The following is a 24800-nucleotide window of genomic DNA, read 5'->3' on the forward strand; positions in this document are numbered from 1 at the left end:
AATTTTCTACTTTTTTAATCCATAATTTTCCTCCTCGAAATTCCTCAAATTATATTATTGATATCGTGTCTGAAATTTGGTGTCTCTGTATTGTTGCCATGTGATCCACTTCGTGTGTGTATTTTGGAAGAGAAAAAAATAAAAATATCAGTGTGAGAAAAATATCTGAAAAATTCGGTCGATTCTATGAAATCTTTCTCGGCGATAATAACAGAGGATAGCCGCCCAGTGGTGGAACAAACGTAAGTATATGCTTTTTAGGGATTTAAATCTGACTTAAAAATAAAATTAGATAAACCTAAAATTTAATTAGTGAAAGCGAATACAGCAAACATTTTTTAACAGAAATCTTTGATGTTGAATAAATATATAATGTATTGTTATGCTCTGCCTCGACACCTAATGGTAAAAGAGGCAACCGATTATGTATGTATGTATGTTATGCTCTGCTTTATGCCTTTATTTAGATTGATTAGCAAATTCTTCATTTAATTGATTATTCAATTATTTTATTTACTGCCTATGTAAAAACACAACTAAATTCAAATTAAATTTTCCAATCAATTTTATTCTCAGGGCTAATTTTGTATTTGATACAATACCTGTGATCTGTGGGTTCTAGTATTTCTAGTTGCTTACTTCTTTCAGGGTAGAAACAGGAAAATTGAAAACACTCAAAATCATATAAATGTAATCTATTGTTTTTATCAAATAGCCGTGTACATATGATTCAAAAAATACTAAAATTTAACTTTGTTGCAACAATCTCTAACTTAATAAATTAAACTCTAACTCTGATATCTCCTTGTTTTGACAAAAATATTTATTTAATTAATTTCTTATTTACTCATACTAAATTGAATGAATTTTACTTTTCTTCTTTTGAATTGATTTCTCAAATTTGAAATGACTAACTGCGTTAAAAAAAATTGTTCAATAAACAAGTAAACAAATATGGTTTTGATATAAATAAATTTTCTCCATTCCGACAAATGATTTGACTAACCTTTTGTTTCTTCACTCCCTCGTTTTCTGGATTGCGCCGTCCTTGATTCTCCCAACACGTACTCTCTGGATGTTGCGAAAAAGTCTCTCTCGTCAAAACTGCTTCCAAGAAAAACACACAGGACTTGCTCGAATTCTATTACTCAGTTTTCCTTGCTCGATATCTTGTGCACAAACGGATAATAATCAGCTACTTCTTCTTCTTCTTCTTCAGGTGCCATCTCCGCTACGGAGGTTGGCAATCATCATAGCTATTTTAATTTTTGAGGCAGTAGCTCTAAATAGTTGTTTCGAGCTGCATCCAAACCACTCTCTCAGGTTCTTCAACCATGAAATTCGTCTTCTTCCGATGCTTCTTCTGCCATCTATCTTTCCCTGCATTATGAGTCGCAGGATACCATACTTCTCGCCCCGCATCACATGTCCGAGATACTGTAGCTTCTTTTCTTTAATTGTAAGTTCAACTTCCTTTTCTTTACCTATTCTTCTCAGTACTTCATTGTTTGTAACTCTATCTACCCAGGAAACCCTCATAATTTTTCTATAGGTCCACATTTCAAAGGCGTTAAGTCGTCTCATTGTCTCTACATTTAACGTCCATGATTCCACTCCATAGTATAGAACACTGTAGACGTAACATTTTGTTAGGCGTACTTTAAGAGCTAATGTTAAATCTTTGCTACATAGGACCTTTTTCATTTTTATAAAATTAGAACGTGCTTTTTCCATTCTGACTTTTATTTCTGCAGTGTAGTCATTATTTTCTGTTATAAGTGTTCCTAGGTAAGTGTACTTTTTTACTCTTTCGATCTGCTGGCCCTCTACTATCAAGATTTCGTTAGTATTATGGTTGTTTTTACTAATTTTCATAAACTTCGTCTTTTTGATATTGAGAGAGAGTCCGTACTCCCTACTACATCTTACTATTTTACTCATGAGTCTTTGCAGGTCTTGTAAACTATCGGCTATTATTACTGTATCATCTGCATATCTGATGTTGTTAACTAAGACTCCATTTACTCTTATGCCGACTGTTTCATCTTCCAGAGTTTCTCGCATTACCTCTTCAGAATAAGCGTTAAATAATAGAGGTGATAGTATGCAGCCTTGCCTGACTCCTCTCTTTATTTCCATTTCTTCAGATGTTTCTTTTTCAATTCTTACTATTGCTCGCTGATTGTAATAGAGGTGTGTTATTAGTCTTAAATCTCTTTCATCTAGGTTTTTATTTTTTAGGATTTCCATGAGTCGATCATGTTTTACTTTATCAAACGCCTTATTGTAGTCTATAAAACAGACGTAAAGAGGATGGTTAACATCCAAACATCTCTGTGTCAGCACGTTGAAGGAGAATAATGCCTCTCTGGTACCCATACCATTGCGGAACCCATATTGAGTGTCACTAATATCCAGCTCCAGTTTAGAGTGTATTCTGGCGTGGATAATTTTCAATAGAATTTTCAAGGTATGTGACATTAAGCTTATGGTTCGGTAGTCACTGCATTCTTTTGCATTCACCTTCTTTGGCAAACACACAAAGGCTGATGTCAACATTTCTCTAGGGATGATTCCAGTAGTATAGATAGCGTTGAACAGTTCTACTATTATGTCCAGGTTTTTCTCGTTGACCAACTTTATCAGCTCGCTAGGCAATTCATCTGGACCAGCAGATTTATTGGTTTTCATAGAGTTTATTGCCTGACTAACCTCTAATTTGGTTATCTCTGGGCCTACATCTCCCGTTTGGCTATCTACGGATGTACTAGCTTCTCTCTGGTCATGAAATAGTTCCTCGATATACTCTTTCCATCGTCGTAGTTTTCGTTTTGTCTCCATTATAATATTTCCATTTTTGTCGAGCAATATATTTGAGGTTCTTCTATTTCCTATTCCGGCTAGTTCTTTGACTTTTTTATGTAGGTTGAAGTTGTCATATGTGTTTTGCAGTTCTTCTATTTCTTTACATTTTTCAGAGAAGTAGGTTTCTTTAGCCTCCCTAATTTTTCTTCTTATTTGGTTTTGAAGCTGTTTATAGCGGGTCTTATTAATGGTTTTGTTTTTTCTTCTTTCATTCATCAAGTCTAGAATTTCCTCCGTCATCCATTCTTCTTTCTTACATTTGGTTGTAGTAAGTACTTTCTTACTTGGTTCTAATATAGAGGTTTTGAAGAATTGCCACTGCTGTTCTACGTTGCAATTATTTCCTGGGTTTCTGTCTAGATTTGTGTTGATTTCGTGTTTCAGATTTTCTTTTGTTTCTTCTGACTTTAGTTTCTGTATGTTAAGTTTATTGTTGTTGCGGCTTTTTTGCGTCTTTTTTAGTTGAAGTTGAAACCTAGCACTAAGAAGACTGTGATCAGAGGATACGTCTGCTCCTGGATATGCCTTTAATGCCTGAATTGAGTTTCGATATCTGTGCTTTATTAGGATGTAGTCAATTTGATTTCTGACAATTTTGTGCTCTTTGTCAGCTGGTGATTTCCATGTATACAGGCGTCGCTTAGGTAATTTAAAGAATGTATTTGCGGCTATAACATTATGCTCCTGGCAAAATTCTATTAGGCGATCTCCTCTGTCGTTTCGTTCGCCAAGCCCATATGATCCTACATTAGGGTAGCATTTTCCTTCGCCAATTTTTGCGTTGAAATCACCCATGATCACTGTTATGTCTCTAGATGCTGTGAGATGTAATGTTTTCTGGAGTTCGCTATAAAAGTTTTCTATTTCTTCTTCATTTTTGTCAGCAGTTGGCGCATAAATCTGGATTAGGTTCATTTTTCCATGGGTTGTCAATAACTGCAACATTATTATTCTTTCGGACATCGGAACGAAGCCTGTTACTGATCTCGTTACTTTTTCGCTGAGGATCATAGCAACTCCATATCTGTGTTGGGTGTCGCTGCTTCCAGAGTAATAGATTCGTCCATTGTCTGTATTGAGTTCGCCAGAGCTGACCCATCTTGTATCGCTTATTCCTAATATATCGATATCTAGTCGCATCATCTCTTGCTGTATATTCTTCAGTTTCCTAGGTTCATACATACTTCTTACATTCCATGTAGCGATTTTGTAGGTGGATTTGTATATATTTAGTGAACAGGGATTTCGCTGACTAACGGCCTGGGAAGCCCTGTCGTTACTGTTGTTTCTTCCCCTGCCGAATCTTGGCATCCGAGAACCATGATTAGTAGGTTGTTGGTTGTCATTTCTGTGAGCCATGACGATTTCTAGGGATACTCCATGAGTCTTTAATGCAGTGGTTTCCCGTTGCCTTCTGCATCCTTATACCGTTGACCATTCTGTAGGGTTCATCCGCCTTCGAGACCGATTTCTCAGTCTCAGGACAAAAGAGTGCCCTGCCACTTACCAACTCATCCGCCCGAAGCCGTTGGTCAGTAAGTGGGGGGATTGCTTATACCGGCAATCATTCGGTGAAGAGTAGGTATGTAGTAGAAAGAAATATAGTGACCCGTCTGCCCTCGGAAACCTAATAGCCATTCGGGGTCGGAAGAACAAGAAGTAGCCAAGAGAGGCCATAGGAAAGATTAAAGACATTTTACTCAAGACTAGTTGAAAAAGAGTAAAATGTGAAGGCCCTTATGATCCGCCAGGTGCGTTTCATAAGCGTATGAGTATTAGTACACTTTGTATTCCCGCTCATACTTCGGGGTGTTGACTACAGGCTGTATGGCTCGTCCAGCATGCCATAGCATGGAGGATAGGGTGCACGCCATTTTACAATGTAAACACCCCAACTCCATGGCCTGACCGAACCATGGCCGAATCAGCTACTCGTTCTAGACAAAACAAAGGAATCTCCCTCGGACCAGGAAAATTAACTCTTCAACCGGTCGACAATTTGGTTTCAACTTGATTCTGCTCGCAAAGGCTGATCACACCACTTTACACTGATTACACACTTTTAAAAACTCGACCTGCTTCTATCGATGTTCATTACACAGTGCCCCTTATTTCTCTCTCAAATCCAGACTCCAACAACCATTTTCCCTTCTCCCGATATTTTCCATCCAATAAACAACAACCTCTCTCAAACCATTTATTTCTTAAGAAACCAAATATTCTTCCACATAACTTTTCCAATTTGTCAAATTTCAAGAGATATCATAATTAGTTCTTTTCTACTTTCTACTTTTACAACTAAAAACTAATACAATTTGTTTATCAAATTAAAAACCTTCCCGGAAAGATCTTAAAAACGTTATTGTTCCCGTCAACGCTCTGTCCACTTTCTAATTACCGAATTGTTTGTTAATGTCCCGTCCATTTCGTCGATTCATTATCAATTATCGTTTTCATTTTTCCAAAACACTCCGAAATAGCAAAATTAAATTCTATACAATTTTGGTCATATACAGGGTGATGAAAAACTATGATCTTATGGGTTGTAATATAAATTTTTTTTTAATTTCTTTAAAAAAAACAATTCTACAACAGTATATAACTCAGTTTGTATTTAACACAATGTGAGAAGGGTAGCACATTTCTATTAACTTTAATATGTATTATTATGCTCTGTATTTTCTCCTTATAATGAGATTGACAAGCATCTTATTAATTAGATTAATTAATTATTTATTTTAATTGTTACTCATGAAACAAAACCAAAATTTAATAAATTTTTCAATAAAAAAATTCTCAGAGCTAATTGATTGGATGTATTACCTTTATTTTGTGGCTTCTAGTATTTCTCGTTGCTTGCTTTAACAAGGACAAAACAGGTAAAATAAATATACTCAAACTCATATAAATTTTATAATTACTATTCATTTATATACTATACCATACATAAAAAAATCAAAAAAAAACTTTAATAATTCTATTATCTCCTTTTGTGAACCATAATTCATTCAATTAAATCGGTAGACTGTTCTTATTATTATTAAAAAAAAAAACAAAATTTAATTTCCACTTTTTAAATCGATTACTTATATCTTCTATGAATTTATGAATGAATAATTTATGCTGTAATACTATTAAGTTGACAAAAACAAATATGGTATGTAATACAAAACAACTCTCTCTTTTCACAAATAATCTGACTAACCTTTTCTAACGTCCTTATTTCTTCTGCTGGATTGTGTTGTTCCTAGTTCTCCCACAACGTGCTACTCGGATTCTGCAAACAGTCCTTCTCCTTCAAACTGTTTCAAAAACGGCACTCGTTCGAATTCTCTCCTCAAATTAAAATCTCTGACTCGATAAAAACAATATCAATTTTTAGAATTCCAAGATTTTTTTCTCAGCTCGGTATCTCGTGCAAAATTTATATAATACGGCTACTCGTTCCAGACAGAACCTGGAATCTATTCGGGCACAAGGAGTTTGTACTTCTCGACTTGATCACGATTTCGTCTTACACGAATCTGCTTCCACGGCCACCAAATTAACACACTTTAGACAAAAATACTACTTTCAAACTGGACTGATTGCTTTCGATGGTAATTACAAAATGAATTATTTTCTCTCTCATCAATTTGAAACTCACCACTCTATTCTCCTTCCGTCAGTCTCCTAGCCAATCACAAGCATTCTCCACATATATTATCCCTACTTTTTTTTTAAGAACAATAGTATTGTATACAAAATTTCTTTTTTGTCAATTTCCAGGAGATATTAAAATTAATTTTATTTACAATCTAGAAAAACCCTCTTTCCTAAACTAAACAAAAATGTTTACTACCCGTTTCTTTCTGGGAAACCATTTAGGAAACACTGTCTATTGTTCAATCAAACCGCGGTATCCATTAACTTTCTAAACAACCGTTTGTAGTCCGCTCTGTTGAAATGTATAAATTGGTCGTAGAAACTTTACCACTAAACTTTTTCTCCTCCGCGAAACACTGCTTACTGCTAAATTATTTTATTTAAAAAATTTGACCATATACAGGGTCATGACAATCTACGGTCTCGTGGTCTTTGACATAAAATTAATTTTAAATTCTCCCCATAAAAATTATTTAACAGTATGTAAATTCTAAATTACAACTTGACATGTACACCATATCTGTATAGCCGGCTAACAATAAAAGATATTCTACTCTAGAGTAGACGATAGAGCAGACCACAGAGTGTCTCCGATGATCTCTAAAGAGTGTGAAACGTACGTAAGAGGATGGTGGTCACCCCTGAACGAATTAAAATATAAGCTGTCTTTCATTTTCATTTTTTATTAGTCTTACTCGTATCGTTTGTACAGGGAACCAAGATTCTTTTGAGTTTTTACCTAGATAGAATAGACATTACCTAGTGAAATGCAATCTTACATTTCCCCCGTCTTCTAATTCATCGTTCGTTTGCTTTGCAAGTTTAAAAAGTACGAATTCAGGTTGTTTTACCAGAATTTGGGCCCAGCATACAAATAACCTAACATCATAACGATTATAAGGATTGGACGTTTGCGCTGGAAAGGACATGTCTAATGAATACAGGATAATGAAATACCAAAGAAAATAATAAGACACAGTTCAGTGCGGAGAAGGTTAAATGGAGGACCCTTACGGAGGTACTATAGTATAATTCGTCCAGAAAAAGGCCTAACCCAGACATCCAAAGTAAAAGTTTTCCTTCAACACTAAATTGTTCTATATGGTCCAAATGTTGTTCAGTAAAAAGTTACACCATTTTGAGCGTCTTGTTTGGTGGGAGATGGGGGAGAAGTTGGTAAATTAGTAGTTCTTTTTTAGGTTTTTCGTCAATATTTCTAAAACTATGCTTTAGCGTAAACAATGTTCTATACAAAAATGTTACATAAAATTTAAAACAAAAAAGGTCCTATACATAATTGTTATAAAATCAACGGTTCAGAGTTACGGAGAGTGAAAAGTGAAGGTTTTCGATACTTTTTATATTTGTTGGGCAATTGATGATGATTTTGGGTGGTGAGGTGGACGTTTCTTCAAGGGCTTATCACTACCATACAATCGGCCACTGAAATAGCAAATTTTATTTACAAAACACAATCCTGTTAAAGAAAATTTCTTTCAGCAGTAATAATATTATAAATTGCCAAAAAAATATAAAAAGTATCGAAAATCTCCACTTTTCACCCTCCGTAACTCTGGAACCGTTGATTTTATAACATATGTAATTATGTATAGGACCTTTTTTGTTTTAAATTTTATATAGAACATTTTTTTATAGATCATTGTTTACGCTAATGCATAGTTTTAGAAATATTGACGAAAAACTTAAAAAAAACTACTAATTTACCGACTTCTTCCCCATCTCCCCCCCCCCAAACGGGACGCTCATGTTGTAACTTTTTACTGAACAATATGTGCACCATATAGAACAATTTGGTGTTGGAGAAAAACTTTATTTTGGATGTTTGGGTTAGGCGTTTTTTGGACCAATTATACTATACTACCTCCGTAACTTTGGAACAGTTAATTTTAGAAGGATTATGCATAGGGCGTTTTTTAATTTCAAATTTAGAACATTTTTGTATAGAAGGTTGTTCATGCTAAACCCGAAACCGCATAGTTTAATAAATATTGACGAAAAACCTAAAAAACTACGAATTTATCGATTTCTCCCCCCCCCCCCCCAAACCCGAGGCTCAAAATGGTGTGACTTTTTTCCGAACATTATGTGGACCATAAGAACAATTTGGTGTTGGAGGATAACTTTCACTTTGGATGTCTGGGTTTGGGTCTAGTTATACCATACTATTTCATATAGGTATTATCAAATTGATTTTCGTCTCAAAAAAATAATCAGAAACATACTCAAAGCATGACTTTAATTACTTTCTTACTTAACACTACTTTAGTACTTAATTACTTTCTTCGTTAATGATCTTGTTATTCTTAGTTAATAATATGGACGAATAATCAAAATAAAATACATGTCCCAACGGTAAAAAAATCTATTAGGTCAGAGATCTCGTTTCTAAAATCGAGATCCATGATGTATCGTTATATCTGTGGGCCAATATATTGGTCTACTAATAGAATTATTTATATCATATGAAATAAATAATATCTATTAGACAAACAACACGATAATTCTGCACTGATTATGTTATGACATATGTTTTTTTATTTATGTATTATCGAATGAAAATAATCTAAAAGGTGATGTGTACTTAAAATCTGTTTTTCTATTACTGAAAGCTCCTTTGTGTTCTATACTATACGTTTATCAAAGATTCTGCCAGTTTGACCGATTATTGCTAGTTTGGACTGACACCATAATAATATGTCAGTTGTCAGTTTGTATATACCACTCTGTAATTGCTTTTTGTTTTGGCTCTTGTTGTTCTTAATGTATTCGCTTAAGCTGTTGTTTGTTCTGAAAGTTGGTGTTATTCCTTTCTTTTTATGTGTATGGCTATTTTTGTTGGTATCTTGCCTGTATATGTGATAGAGCAGAAAGTACTGAGTTTTTCTGTAGTGGTGGGAAGACTAATTTCAGGGCTTTCTTATGCATTTTCTGTTGGTTTAAAATTTTGTTAACTGTTTGTTCGTTAGCCCTGAAATTACCACCACAGAAAAGACCTGTTATCTTCTGCTCTATCACATATACATGCAAGATATCAATAAAAATAATAGCCAAATACATAAAAAAGAAAGGAATAACATCAGTTTTGATTCAGAACAAACAACAACTTAAGCAAATATATTAAGAACAATAAGAGCCAAAAGAAAAAGAAATTACAGAGTGTTGTAGGTATAGAAACTGACATGTGGTGACTGTGTAAAAACTTACATCGGTCAAACCGGCAGAACCTTTGACAAACGTATAGCAGAACACAAAAGAGCTTTCAATAGCAGAAAAACAGATTCTATACGTATGCATTTGATGTGCTAATGTGAATTATGCATTTTTAATTGAAAAAACTCACGTTTTATAACCGTTTTTCATGAATAACTTAAAAACATTTAATTTTATAGAAAAAATATTTAAGAACCAAATTGTAGCTAATAAAAAACAAAGAGATTCGCATCGGAAAGACCTACGGAAACCCAATAACGACCCAATAATCTAATGAGTTATTGCGCTTTAAAAGGATGGTTATTTTCAAAGATCATCGAAATGGAGAACCTTTAATCTCAAATAACTCGAACGTGGTGCAATTTTTAGGAAAACTGAAGAGACTTAAGATGCACTTTTCTTTTTAAATTATAAAAATGTCATCTTCGATTTAATCAACTATTATTTTTAACTAAGCATTCCAAACCTGTCAAATCACATGGATCTTATCAACTATGTCTAATAAAGGTAATTTCAAGTGAGAAGCTATTTATTTCTATCAGAATTGTATCGACGAGGGTTTAATTGTTACATTTCAAAAAGAAAAAAGCAGAGAGCGACTTTATTTTTGTCATAAGTCAATCAGTTCTTATGAACAAAACTTTTGTCAGCATTTATTTGAAAGGGTTTTTGATGAACTTTAAAACATATTTCTTAAGTTTTCCCAAAACATTGCACCACATTCGAGTTATTTGAGATTGAAGGTTCTCCATTTCGAGGTTCTTCAAAAATAACCATCCTTTAAAGAGCAATAACTCAGTCGTTATTGGGTTTACATAGAATAGAATAGAAATATCCTTTATTGTCACTGAAAATTATACAATTTTATGGACAAAGCTTAATATAGAGTCACAAAAAAATATATATAACAATAATAAATACAATTTTCTGAAATTAGATAAATCGTCAATAAAAAAAATATAAACAAGTTAAAAAAGTGAAGCAAAAACACAACCAATATATTGCAAAATTACTATAAATTGCAAAATTGAACATACATACAACATAGAATAAAACACAAACAACGGAACTAATAAGTTTAAGCTGCTGTATGTGACACCCAAATATAGATAAATATACTTTAGTTACTTGTACATTACTGTAATTTCTTAGTTAGTCATTAAGAAACTCTTTTACTGAATAATATGGTCTTTTAGATAAATGAGCTTTTGTCATTTTACGGAACTTGAGGATATATGTTGCAGATTTAAGTTGTAAAGGGAGATGGTTGTATAGTTTTTTTGCAGAATATAATATATATTTCTTTACTAACTTAGAAGACGGGATCGGTAAATAGACATCAAAAGTTGAATTTCTGATGGAGTAGTCCTTGATAGTGAGGCCTTGATGGAAAGACATGCAGGTGTTTACGAATTAAGCAAACAGTTTCTAAAATAGGCAAAGATAGATGGGTTAAAATTTCGTGATCTTTAAAGTAACTTCTGCAATAGGTTGTTCTTCTGAGGCCAAACAGATATCTTATTGCTCTTTTTTGTAATTTGAAAATAACATCAAATTGGGCAGATGTACTAGACCCACAAAAAGGAAGACCATATCGAAGATGAGACTCGAATAAAGAAAAATATGTTATTTTAGAATATGCTAAATTGGGTTTCTTCGAAACAGATCTTATGGCATAGCAAGCTGAGGCGAGTTTCTTACTTAACAAGTCGATATAAAGGGACCATTTGAGGTTGCTGTCTAAAAGAATACCAAGAAATTTTACAGAATCAACGGTAGAGATCTGGCTGTTATTCACCAGCAGGGGTTGAAGAGCACCTTTATATGATAATGCTACCGTTTTATCCACGTTAAAGGAGAGTAAATTAGAGTCAGACAGGTTTTTATCTTAAGAAGATTAGAAGTTAGAGTTGCATGAAGAGTTGTAATAGTTTAGTTGCTCCAAGTGATACTGGTATCATCAGCAAAAAGAAAAATTTTTCCATCGATTTTTAAATTAGTGATGTCATTTATAAAGATAAGGAAAAGTAGAGGGACCAATACTGAACCTTGTGGTACTCCACATACAATAGGTCCACATATTTACATACTCCAATACTCCACTTACTCCACATAACATAGGTCTTTCCAACGCGAATCTTTTTGTTTTTTTATTAGTCACAACGTTGTTCTTAAAGATTTTTTCTATAAAATTATATTTTTTTAACTTATTCATGAAAAACGGTTATAAAACATTTACTTTATCAGAATGGGCCACTCTACCGATTTGCATAGTTATTTTAATTGAAAAAATTTACATCCCCTAGATGGGGTTGTTTTCACACCCAGGTTCAAAGTCCGGTTCTGTATAAGGTAGATTTTGAAGGAGAGGGTCAATCCAAATTTTCATTAAAATCGGTGTTGATTCTCAAAATTCCACGGTTTTACAATTTTTACCGCTGATGAGTGGTCTATTTTTAGTGTTTTATTGTTAGATAAAATGGATCAAGTAACGGTCGAATCCATAAAATGTTACTATGTTTATGAAAATATATATGCCATACGTGAAATAATAAAGAATGTACCCCCGTCACTGCGAGTAAGGTTCGTCTCGTGCACGACCACGCCACAAAAGATACAACTCCCACAAAATTTGGAATCCCTTAAACATATATTAAACTAACTCATAACTAAAAATAATAACACGTTAGCACATAATTGACCAGCGAAAGTTCATCGTTTAGGTTAGGCCTTTTTGGCCTTTAGTCTCTGCCTCACCAGAAGAAATAACAGTTTGAACAGAATTTCAATATTTTTAAACTATAGGGTGTATTCCTTATCCCAGAATTTCAATTTAAAGATATGCTAGATATACTATAATATAAAATTCTAGAAATAACAAAATGTCTTAAGCCATTTAAAATGTTTTAGTAAATTATAGTACCTTCTTCTTCTTCTTCTTGCAGTACCGTCTCCTATCGGAGGTTGGTTACCATCACAGCAATTTTAACTTTGTTAGCTGCAGCTCTGAACAATTATATTGAACTGCACCCGTACCACTCCCTTAAATTTCGCAACCACTAAATCCTTCTACGTCCCACATTTCTTTTTCCTGAGATTTTTCCTTGGATTATGAGCCTTAGCAGGGAGTACTTTTCGCCTCTCATTATGTGGCCCAGATATTCCAGTTTTCTCATTTGTATTGTTTTTATTACTTCACATTCCTTCCCCTGTATTTTCCACATTCTCCTGTAGCACCACATCTCGAATGGCTCAATGTTTTTGATGTTCTTTCAGTGATTCTTCAATGTTCTTTCGATCTTTTTCAGTGTCCATGCTTCCATTCCTTACAACACTACGGAGAAAACATAGCACCTTAACATTCTCGTTTTTAATTTCAAATTTATGTCCCGGCAGCATATTATGAACTTTTTTATTTTGACAAACGATTGTCTCGCTATCTCTATTCGCCTTTTTATTTCTCTTGTCTGATCATTAGTATCAGTGAACCAAACCCCTAAATATTTATAGGACGTAAACCCTTTCAACTGGCTGATTATTTATTGTTAAATTCACATTAGTGTATACCTTCTTCGCTACAATCATAAATTTAGTCTTTTTGATGTTCAATTTTAGACCATACTTATTGGTATGAGTGTTTATGTTTTCCATCAAATACTGTAAATTTGCTAGGTTATCTGTTACTATTAGCGTGTCATCAACGTATCGTATATTGTTAATTAAGTCTCCGTTAATGTTCACACCAATGTTTTGCTCTAGGAGCGCTTCTTGGCTCTTACCATTAAGTATATAGTACCTACAAGAATAAAAAATCACCAAACGCTGTAAAAATGAGTGGCGCACACAATATACGAATATGGCGTGAGGCAAAGATGTATTTTTATTTTGATGGAAAAGAAAATTCTAGTTTTATTTGAAAAGATTTTTGTTAAATTTGAAGTAAAACTCGTTAAAAAAGAGTACCTTCTTTGATACCACACACTTCTGCTTTTCAGCATTTCAGCTGCATTTTTTTTAATACATCACTGTTCGTATTCCATCTATTTCCTTTACCCATGTTTCTTTTTGGTACTCTATCTGTCTCAATCTTTTATTAGTTTCCTTCTTGTGAAGTTCTCGCACACTTTCTATCTTGAGTTTGTTTACCTTTACTTTCTTGTACTCTTTTCTTTCCGCGTCCTCTAGTTTTTTATTCTTCAGTTTTGCAGTGAGAAGCCTGCATTGTATAGACAGCTTTGGTTCCTTTTCCGTTAAGATGTTTTATATGTTTTGTTCTATATAGTAAATATAGTAATGAAACACAGACCTACTCACAATCATTTAATTATACTTTGACGACCGGTTTCGATCTCTACAATATACAGATCATCTTCAGGTCGGCGTTACAAGTAGTTAAATGCTACAATAAGAGAAAACTTGTGTTAGAACAGTGTCTGATTGAAGAGATGTTAATAGAAAGCAAAATTTAAAAATTTTAAAAAATTTATAAAAATTTTTTGAAATAAAGGTTTGCAACTGTTGACATTTCAGAATATTGGTATATACAAAGGCACACCTATGAGTAAAAATGCTCATAGGCATGTATGTGCAAATGGGTGCATACAGTTTGTGAATTTGTTGAGATTAAAATTTTTAACCATTAAAAAACAAAATAAACATAAGCTGACTTAAATATGCTTCCAAATTCAAAGTAGTAATAATAAAAGAGATAGTAATATTGTTCTAATCTACTCACATGCCGTTACAAGGATTGCGTTGCAACTTAGTTGTTGTCATATTAGTACGTCCAAATTATGCTATTTGGTTTGTTCGGATAGTGATAGGGTAAACAGACATGTTACGTAGGTTAAAACACAGTAAGATTTCGAATTTGGAATGGATCCTGAAGGATCCATTCTTCCTTCAGGATCCATTCCAAATTCGAAATCTTACTGTGTTTTAACCTACGTAACATGTCTGTTTACCCTATCACTATCCGAACAAACCAAATAGCATAATTTGGACGTACTAATATGACAACAACTAAGTTGCAACGCAATCCTTGTAACGGCATGTGAGTAGATTAGAACAATATTACTATCTCTTTTATTATTACTACTTTGAATTTGGAAGCATATTTAAGTCAGCTTATGTTTATTTTGTTTTTTAATGGTTAAAAATTTTAATCTCAACAAATTCACAAACTGTATGCACCCATTTGCACATACATGCCTATGAGCATTTTTACTCATAGGTGTGCCTTTGTATATACCAATATTCTGAAATGTCAACAGTTGCAAACCTTTATTTCAAAAAATTTTTATAAATTTTTTAAAATTTTTAAATTTTGCTTTCTATTAACATCTCTTCAATCAGACACTGTTCTAACACAAGTTTTCTCTTATTGTAGCATTTAACTACTTGTAACGCCGACCTGAAGATGATCTGTATATTGTAGAGATCGAAACCGGTCGTCAAAGTATAATTAAATGATTGTGAGTAGGTCTGTGTTTCATTACTATATTTAATATGGACTCACATATGCAACCCATTCAATATTTGAAAGTTTTGTTCTATGTTTTTTTGTATAGATTATACAGGGTGAGGCAGATAAAAGTCCTATTAGAAATATCTCGAGAACTAAAGGAAACAGAATCATGAAAATTGGAATAAAGGGGTTTTGAAGAGTGATCCCTTTAATGAAAATATTTTCATCGATTTGCTACTTCCGGTTATACCGGAAGTGGCTTATAACTTCGTTTTTTTAAATGTAACATCCTGTATATTTTTACATTTTTGGATTCTCCTGGATATCTTCTTTCTTAAAATATGAAGTTTTGTAATGTTATACAGGGTAGTTTAAAAGATAATTACGTTTTTTCCTTAATTTCCTAGCAATATTCACACCCTGTAGAATTGTAGTAGTTTGACATCAAAAACTCTATTTATGTTCAAATGATTTTTAATATAGTCTACTATTGTTAAAAATTGTTAGTATAGCTAAATGTTGAATTGTACTATACAGGGTTGGTCGAAACTCGGAAAGAGTATTTTCTGAGTTTTCTTAAATGGAACACCCTATATTTTATTGTTGTAATGAAATGATATTTTATGCTACTTTTTTATTTATTAAGCATTCCCTATACATAACTGCTTTAATTTGTGAGTTATTGGTGATTCAAGCCAAACATTAATTTCAACAAAAAATACGTGAAATTTTATTAGGTTGACCGTGAAAATATTCAATCACAAATAATTTTTCGGAAATAAACACATATTAATCTAGACTGATCTTTAAAATTGCCAATAATGGTTGAGCTATCAAAATACCTACGTAGTTAACATTCTTGGCACGATTAACAATTAAGCACAAACTAAAGCATTTAGGTATAGGGAATGCTTAAGAAATAAAAAGTACCATAAAATGTCTTTTCATTGCAATACTAAAATACAGGTTGTTCTATTTAAGAAAATTCAGAAAATCCTCATTCCGAGTTTCGACCAACCCTGTATACTAAAATTTAACATTTAGCTATACTAATAATTTTTAATAATAGTAGACTATATTAAAAATCATTTTAGTATAAATAGAGTTTTTGATATCCAACTACTACAATTCTACAGGGTGTGAAAGTTGCTACGAAATTAATAAAAAAACGTAATTAGCTTTTAAACTACCCTGTATAACATTACAAAACCGCATATTTTAAGGAACAAGACATCGAGTAGAATCTAAAAATGTAAAAATATACAGGGTGTTCCATTAAAAAAAATGAAGTTTTAGGCAACTTCCGGTATAACCGGAAGTGGAAAATTGATGAAAATATTTTCATTAAATAGATCATCGTTCAAAACCCCTTCATTCCAATTTGCATGATTCTGTTGCCTTTAGTTCTCTAAATATTTCTAATAGGCCAGTTATCTGCCTCACCCTATATAGTCGATTAAGCTCTTTGCATTTCTCCCTTCAGCAACAAATGTATATTTGTCTTCAATGGTTTGTTCTCTGAATGTGTTTCCTATTATCACATCATTCGTTTAGCAGAGTTCTAGCATTTTAATTCTATTTCTATTTAATGTTTCTTCCCCATATTGTCCAATACATAGTAACCCTCTATTAACGTCCCTTATTTTTTCTCTTGTCTCTCCTAATTTGTCTAATATTGGAGTTTGTTTAAGAATTCTATCATTGTCTCTTCTTCATTACCTGCAGTTGGTCTGTATACAGAGAGAGTCTGTAAAGTGGAATAAATTCAATATCTCAAATACTAATTGTTTTTTTGGAAAATGCTCAGACCCGTCGATTAGTATTTCAAATTGTCCTTTTTGGCATTCAATAAAAATGTATACAGGGTGTCCCAATTTAGAGATATGACGTCATCGTCGATTTTCTTAAATGGCAACACTGTCATTTTGATAGCTAATTTGATAGGGTTTGTAAAGTTATACATAACTGCAAAATATCAAATTTTTATTCTCTACCATTTACAAGATAATAGAAAATAACAAAGTTATATCTGTAATTTGGAATATATTCAATAATTAAAATACTAACAGTTTTTTTAAAAAATGCTCAGACCCGTCGATTAGTATATCAAATTGTCATTTTTGACATATAATAATAATGTATACAGGGTGTCCCAATTTAGAGATATGACGTCATCGTTGATTTTCTTAAATGGCAACACTATCATTTTGATAGCTATTTTGATAGCGTGTGTAAAGTTATACACATCTGAAAAATTTCAAAATTTTATTCCCTACCATTTACAAGATAATAAAAAATAACAAAGTTATGAAGAACAAGAAGTAATCAAATAATAATTGAATTTATTTATTTCAATTAAGCAAATGCTCATAACGTTGCCCATTGACAATTTGACAATAATTGAGGGCAACATTATGAGTTTTTGCTTAATTTATTGAAATAATTAAATTCAATTATTAGTTGATTACTTCTTTTTCATAACTTTGTTATTTTTTATTACCATCTAAATGGTAGAGAATACAAATTTGAAATTTTGCAGTTGTGTATAACTTTACACACCCTATCAAAATAGCTATCAAAATGACAGTGTTGCCATTTAAGAAAATCAACGATGACGTCATATCTCTAAATTGGGACACCCTGTATACATTATTATTATATGTCAAAAAGGACAATTTGATATACTAATCGACGGGTCTGAGCATTTTTCAAAAAAACAGTTAGTATTTTAATTATTGAATATATTCCAAATTACAGATATAACTTTGTTATTTTCTATTATCTTGTAAATGGTAGAGAATAAAAATTTAATATTTTGCAGTTATGTATAACTTTACAAACCCTATCAAATTAGCTATCAAAATGACAGTGTTGCCATTTAAGAAAATCGACGATGACGTCATATCTCTAAATTGGGACACCCTGTATACATTATTATTGAATGTCAAAAAGGACAATTTGAAATACTAATCGACGGGTCTGAGCATTTTCCAAAAAAACAATTAGTATTTGAGATATTGAATTTATTCCACTTACAGACTCTCTCTGTATTTGTATTATCCCTATCTTGTCTTTTAATTCTATTTGGGCTGTAATTATTCTAGATATTACTGCTTCGTAGTTTGTTATCCTTGATTCTATTCTTTTATTCACTACTATACCGACTCCTTCTTTTGCTCTGTGTCTCTTCAGTAGTCCGGAATAGTATAGGCTATATTTCTCGTTGATATGGATGTGTCCCATCCCTATCTTTTTGTTTCGCTTATTCCCATACATTCATTTTTTCCATTTCTTCTGTAGCTTCTATTTTCTTGTCGGTCAGAGATGTCCCATTCAATATCACTATTCCTATAAGATTTGTCTCGTTATAATGTATTTCCTTATTACCGTTTTCTTCTTCTCAATTGGATACTAGTGTTATTGTTGATTTCATGGCCCTGGTTTTTGTATTATCATTGTATCTGCTATTTGTTTTGTTAATGTGTTTATTTTTAATAGTAATATTTAATTTTTTACGAATAAGTGTGGTATGTCTTGTGTCTATTTCTATAGTATTTTCTTTTCTGTTTTTTGTTTGCCTGTTGCTCTCGCGCATTTCCGTTTTATTTATTAAGTCCGTCATCTCTTATTTATCGGTGTCCATTTTATTACTTATCAGTTTTTTGAATTTTCGGGTAATAAACTTTCTTCTAGTTCGTTTCTGTCTCTATTCCATTCCCTCCCTTCGCCATCTAATATTAGCTTGATAAACTTGCAGGACTGAACATAAAGCAGATAGCAAGTTACATTTTTTTTGCATATAGAAAAATACTGTACCCTTCATTGTCAGTTTGCAAAATTAAAATCGGTTAACTACCACGGCGTCAGGATTTTTTTAAATAAACATTAATTTATGGTGCTACGCGCAGGACAGCGATCTTTATTTAATATATTATTTTCTTACTCTAAATTTTGTTGTATTTTAATATTTTAATTCCACAAAAATCAAACTAATTTGATTATTGTTGGTGAAATATTGTTTAAACAATTGCATATGTTTAAAAATATTAAACTTTTATTCTCTAAGTTAAAATATATGAACAAAGACAGTTTTTGCTAATAAAAGTGTTATTTCAAAGGACAGATGTATGTGTTTTTATTTTCCAATAAACACATTTATTTATTTATAACGAAATGTATTAAGAATTAAAATTTATCAATCATTATCGAATTTCATTGGAATGCCCAATCAGAGCAAACGTCCTGCGCGTAGCACCAAAAATTAATGTTTATTTAAAAAAATTCCTGACGTCGTGGTATAGTATTTTTACTACAAAAGCAAGATTACGTAGGTCAAAATTTTTGACGTCTGAGCACTGCCAAAACATTAGAATGTGACTTTTCATCATGGCCACGTTTATGTCATTACTTGTCAGAGATATTTTTCTTTGTTTTTGTTTACTATAAAAATAATATCTATAATTATTTATTCTAATTAATGATGTCAATTGGTTTTTATTACTTGCCGAAATATATTAATTAGCAACAATATTATCATAGTGTAGGAATAATCATTAAAATAGATTATTTCACAGCTCACAGCATAATTGACCGCAATTGAATGTATGAGTAGTGTACGAATGTCTAAAATATTTAACTAAAATTATTATTTTTTGGAATATTGAACTTAAATAATTGTTTTAGAAAATTTATATTATTGATAATAATAAATGTTATTGGTTATTTAATTAATATAATTCTAAAATTCTCAATGTAATCGTGATTACGTTTTTTTTATTAAAATACAATGTGGACGTTTATATTATATACAAGATCGGGCAGTTCCGTGTTGGTGTCGTATTTTAGCTGTGCTACACAAATTTCAATTCTAGAATTGATGTTATGGAATATCATTATTTTCGTTAACATTAACAAATATTTTGGCATATGATTAATATATTTCGGCAATTGATGAAATCCGATTGACATCATTAATTAGAATAAAGAATTATAGATATTATTTTTATAGTAAACAAAAACAAAGAAAAATATCTGACAAGTAATGACATGGCCATGTTACGGGGCCATGATGAAAAGTCACATTCTAATGTTTTGACAGTGCTTTTATGTCAGAAATTTTGACTTACGTAATCTTGCTTTTGTAGAATAAATACTATAGTAAACAATTTTAATTTTGCATATTGCAAATGAAAGGTATTATTCTCTATGCGAAAAAAAATCAACTTGCTGTCTGCTTTATTTTTAGTCCTGCAACATTTTGAAAAAATGAATTCATTTTGCGAAAGCTGGATTGCAAAATTTATTTTGCAAAAATCTATTAAACCGATCTTAATGAAATTTACAGTATTGTTTTCTTATATCATAAAGTTTTTCTGTGTGAAATATGGAGGTCCTAAGTGTAGCATCAATGGTTGAAAAACGTAAAATGCGAATACTTGTTTTTTCTGGTTTTTTCGCAATTATTGCTATTTTGCAACAAAGGTGACAATTTTTAGAAATTTTAACTAATCCTGTATCGTAGGATTACGCAACTTTTATGTCAGTGCAACTTTTCTCGGAAATGAATACTTTTAAAATTATAATCAAAAAACGAAGACAAAAATCGAATTTTTCCTTAATTTTTTGACATTTTGATTATTTAAACAATGTTCCGGACCTTTTTGAGTGGAATGATAAGAGGATAAAATATTATTGTATGAGTTATTTTCAAGCAATTTCTGCAAAAAAATATGAGTTACCTCTCAACATCCAAATGTAGTAATATTTTTACAGATGCGCCCTGGTCTAAAATATTTTGCTACATCTTCTTCTTCTACTTTCATGACCGTTCAAGATCGGTGGATATCATATGGGCTACCATATTCGCTATCGTGACTTTATTAACAGCAGTTCTGAATAATGACGTAGTCGATTATCCATACTATTGTCTTAGATTTTTCAGCCATGATATTCTTCTTCTGCTAAGACCACGTTTACCTTGGATCTTTCCCTGAATGATCAGATGTAAAACATCATATTTCTCAGGGTGTATCATAATGTGTTCGAAGTATTCCAGCTTGCGTCTCATTATTATATTGACCAGCTGGTGTGGATCAAGCGTCTAAGAACCTCCTCATTTCTAACTGTCGACCTAGCTTATTTTTAGTAATCCTCTGTATACCCACAATTGCAATTTATATAGCAAATATTTATATTATCTAATGACCCAATATTCAATAACAATACTTCTAAGAACATAGAGAACAATTCCATTAATGGTAGCAGTGAGACAATTTTAGTCATACCTGTCCATTATGTACAAAAAGCCAACATAGCGGTTATAAGATGACTATAGTAAATAACTGGTCTGCAAGGAAACAATTCGTTTCAAATTAGCGTTATTTTACTTAACAAGTACTTGAGAGTATTTATCTATAATCTCTTCGACAGTTTGTTTCGAACCTAAGTGTTTTCTACTTTATTTTTAATCAACCGCATGAAAGCTTTCCAATTTAATAAATAACTGATTCTTTAAGGTCTGTTATAAGTCGTTATCTGTTATGTTATTATGTGTTAATCATTATTGTATGTAAAATTTCCATAGTTATTAGGTACCTAAAAATGCCCTAATAAATCAATAAATTAAACTCAGGGTCGCAAAATATGATTATCGATAGAAATATTAAGAAATATACCAAACAAACTAACATTGACGGTTATAATACATTATTATATTTGCTTCTTTAATTCCAATAATCTAGATTTCAATATCATTCATGTTTATTTAAAATTATAATTTCCCTGCCATTATTTTCTACTAAAACTTACAAACCCTTTTTTTTATAAATTAAGTATATAAATTCAGTAAAAATAAATCCTATCTAAGAAAACGACACACATCGAAGAGGTCTACCCCATAGTTGAAATTGCTAAACCACCTATCAGAAGACAGGTCATATCAGAGGTAGAACGAAGAAACCAGAAGAGGGATCGAATACACCCTTTTTATGACAACCAGACACAGTCAAGTAGACTAAAATCCCGGAAAAACTTTCAGAAATAAATTAAGATCCATCCATGAAGCTGAAGCGCCAGAGATGCGTCGAATATACCTATTAGTCTAGGCGCCAGAGGGGTCACCGTGTCCTTTTCAATTCTGATGGACAAACTCAACGGTTTCTTATGGATTTTTGGCTGCTGATTACAAATTTCGAGGGTGGATTTCGATCGGAGTGGTCAAAAATTGTTATAAACAATTTAATTGTTTATAAGGCTCTGGCTCATAAACTAAAAGAGATAAAAAAGATGTTTCAAATAAATTTGTTCCTTAATAAAAAACGAAGAAAAAAACGTTGACTTAACTTAAATCCAACAATTAGAACTCAAGATATTGTAAACTAAGTGCACAATGCAAATTGCAAATTACAAAATAAGTATTCTTCAAAGCTTTATCGATCGTAACTCAGCTTTTACGCGTGAAAATGAGCCGTAGAAGGTCTCATTTTAAAGTTTAATTAATAGGCTTCCAAAAAAACTATGTTAAATTACTTTATTTTCATTTGGTTTAAAGTTATACCCGTTTGAAGTTTTAATTTTCTTTAAAAATTGTACATTAATTTGTTTATAAGGGTTTCAAGCAAATTTGAACTATAAACATTTATAATTTATTTAACAATAATGATAGAAGAACTCAAAAGGAACATTTTGAGGAACTCAAAAGGAACATTTTGAGCTTAAGAAAATGTTCGTAAGTTTATTTTTGGCCAAGATATCGATATTTTAATAGCGCGCTATGAGGCGCAAGGTACAAATTCTTTAAGAAAATTATAAACGGGTATAACTTTAAAACAAATGCAGATAAAGTAATTTGACAAACTTTGTTTGGAAGTCTATTAATTAGCTTTAAAATGAGATCTTGAAAAGCTCATTTGCATCCGTAGAAGCCGAGTAACGATCGATAAAGCGTCGAAAAATACTTACTTGACTATGAGCCGATCTTGCGCCTCATAGCGCGCCATTAAAATATCGATATCTTGGCTAGTAATAAACTTGCGAACATTTTCTAAGCTCAAATTGGTCCTTTTAAGTTCTTCTATCATTATTGTTAATTAAAGTATAAATGTTTATAGCTCAAATTTGCTTGAAACCCTTATAAACCAATTATTGTACAATGTTTTTAAGAAAATTATAACTTTAAACGGGTATAACTTTAAAGCCAATGAAGATAAAGTAATTTAACAAATTTTTTTGGAAGCCCATTAATTAAGCTTTAAAATGAGACTTACTAAGGCTCATTTGTGTGCGTAGAAGCCGAGTTACGATCAATAAAGCTTCAAAAAATACTTATTTTGCAATTTGCAATTTGCATTGTGCACTCATTTTACAATATCTTGAGTTCTTATTGTTGGATTTAAGTTTAGTAAATGTTTTTGTCTTCGTTTTTTATTAAGGAACAAATTTTATGTGAAACATTTATTTTATCTCTTTTAGTTTTTGAGCCATAGCCTTATTAGCAATTAAATTGTTTATAACAATTTTTTGACCACTCGGATCGAAATCCACCCTCGAAATTCGTAATCAGCAGCCAAAAATCCATAAGAAACCGTTGAGTTTGTCCATCAGAATTGAAAAGGACACGGTGACCTCTATTTATAGCCTAAACTATATGGCAAGCAAGCAATGATTTTTTTATTCAAACTGTGTACAAATAATTTTGAACATAATAATTATCAGTTTCCTACATTCCTAAAAATCAATGTCGACCTAATCAAGCGTTCCCAGTGTACTTCATTGTTAATTTGACAGTATCCTATGATGGTAGAACGCGTATATTAGATTGTTTTTTCTAGAAATTAATATGGATTCATCGATAGCTCTTTGCCTTGGCTCTGCAACAATTTACTGGTTTAGATTTATAAATTCTGCTTTTCAAATATCTCCAATAAAAATAATTTTTAGAATTCAAATCGGGTGAACGAGGTGACCATTCAATATTATATATTATTATAATCTACCGGTCGATCGTCAGGGAAATTTCTGATCTAAATAAGGCCGAACATTTACACCATCGAACTCCGTCTTGCTGAATCCATATCTTATTAAAATTTTCTCCAAACTTGTTTTTCAGGAGGAGTGCAGTTTCATTTATAACTAGCTTTTTATATTTATCGCTTGTCAAATTTCCTTCTTGAAAAAACGGCCCAATTAACTGAGTACCCACTATACCATACATTGAGTTATTGTGGTCTTTGAATATGGTTTTCACGTATCCAGTGTGGATTTATCTCACTCCAATATCTTCAATTTTGGCTATTTACATTCCTGCGCAGTGCAAATATTGCTTCGTGGGAAAAACATAGTCATTTTCGTTTAACTCTTGCAACAACTGGATTTTGTCTATATTTATCAATCAACGCTTTTAGTTTACTGTGTATACAGTCCGAAAAATGAAAGATTACCTATGAACGATCACATCAATCACTTATTTTGTATTTGCTGTCTTTTTCTATAAATAACAAACGCATGTTATAGAAAAAGACAGCAGGTGCAAAATAAGTGATTGCTGTGATCGTTCATGGGTATTCTTTAATTTTTCCGACTGTATTTAAAGTTA

This window comes from Diabrotica virgifera, chromosome 6 (genome assembly GCF_917563875.1).
Source record: "Diabrotica virgifera virgifera chromosome 6, PGI_DIABVI_V3a".
Taxonomy (NCBI): domain Eukaryota; kingdom Metazoa; phylum Arthropoda; class Insecta; order Coleoptera; family Chrysomelidae; genus Diabrotica; species Diabrotica virgifera.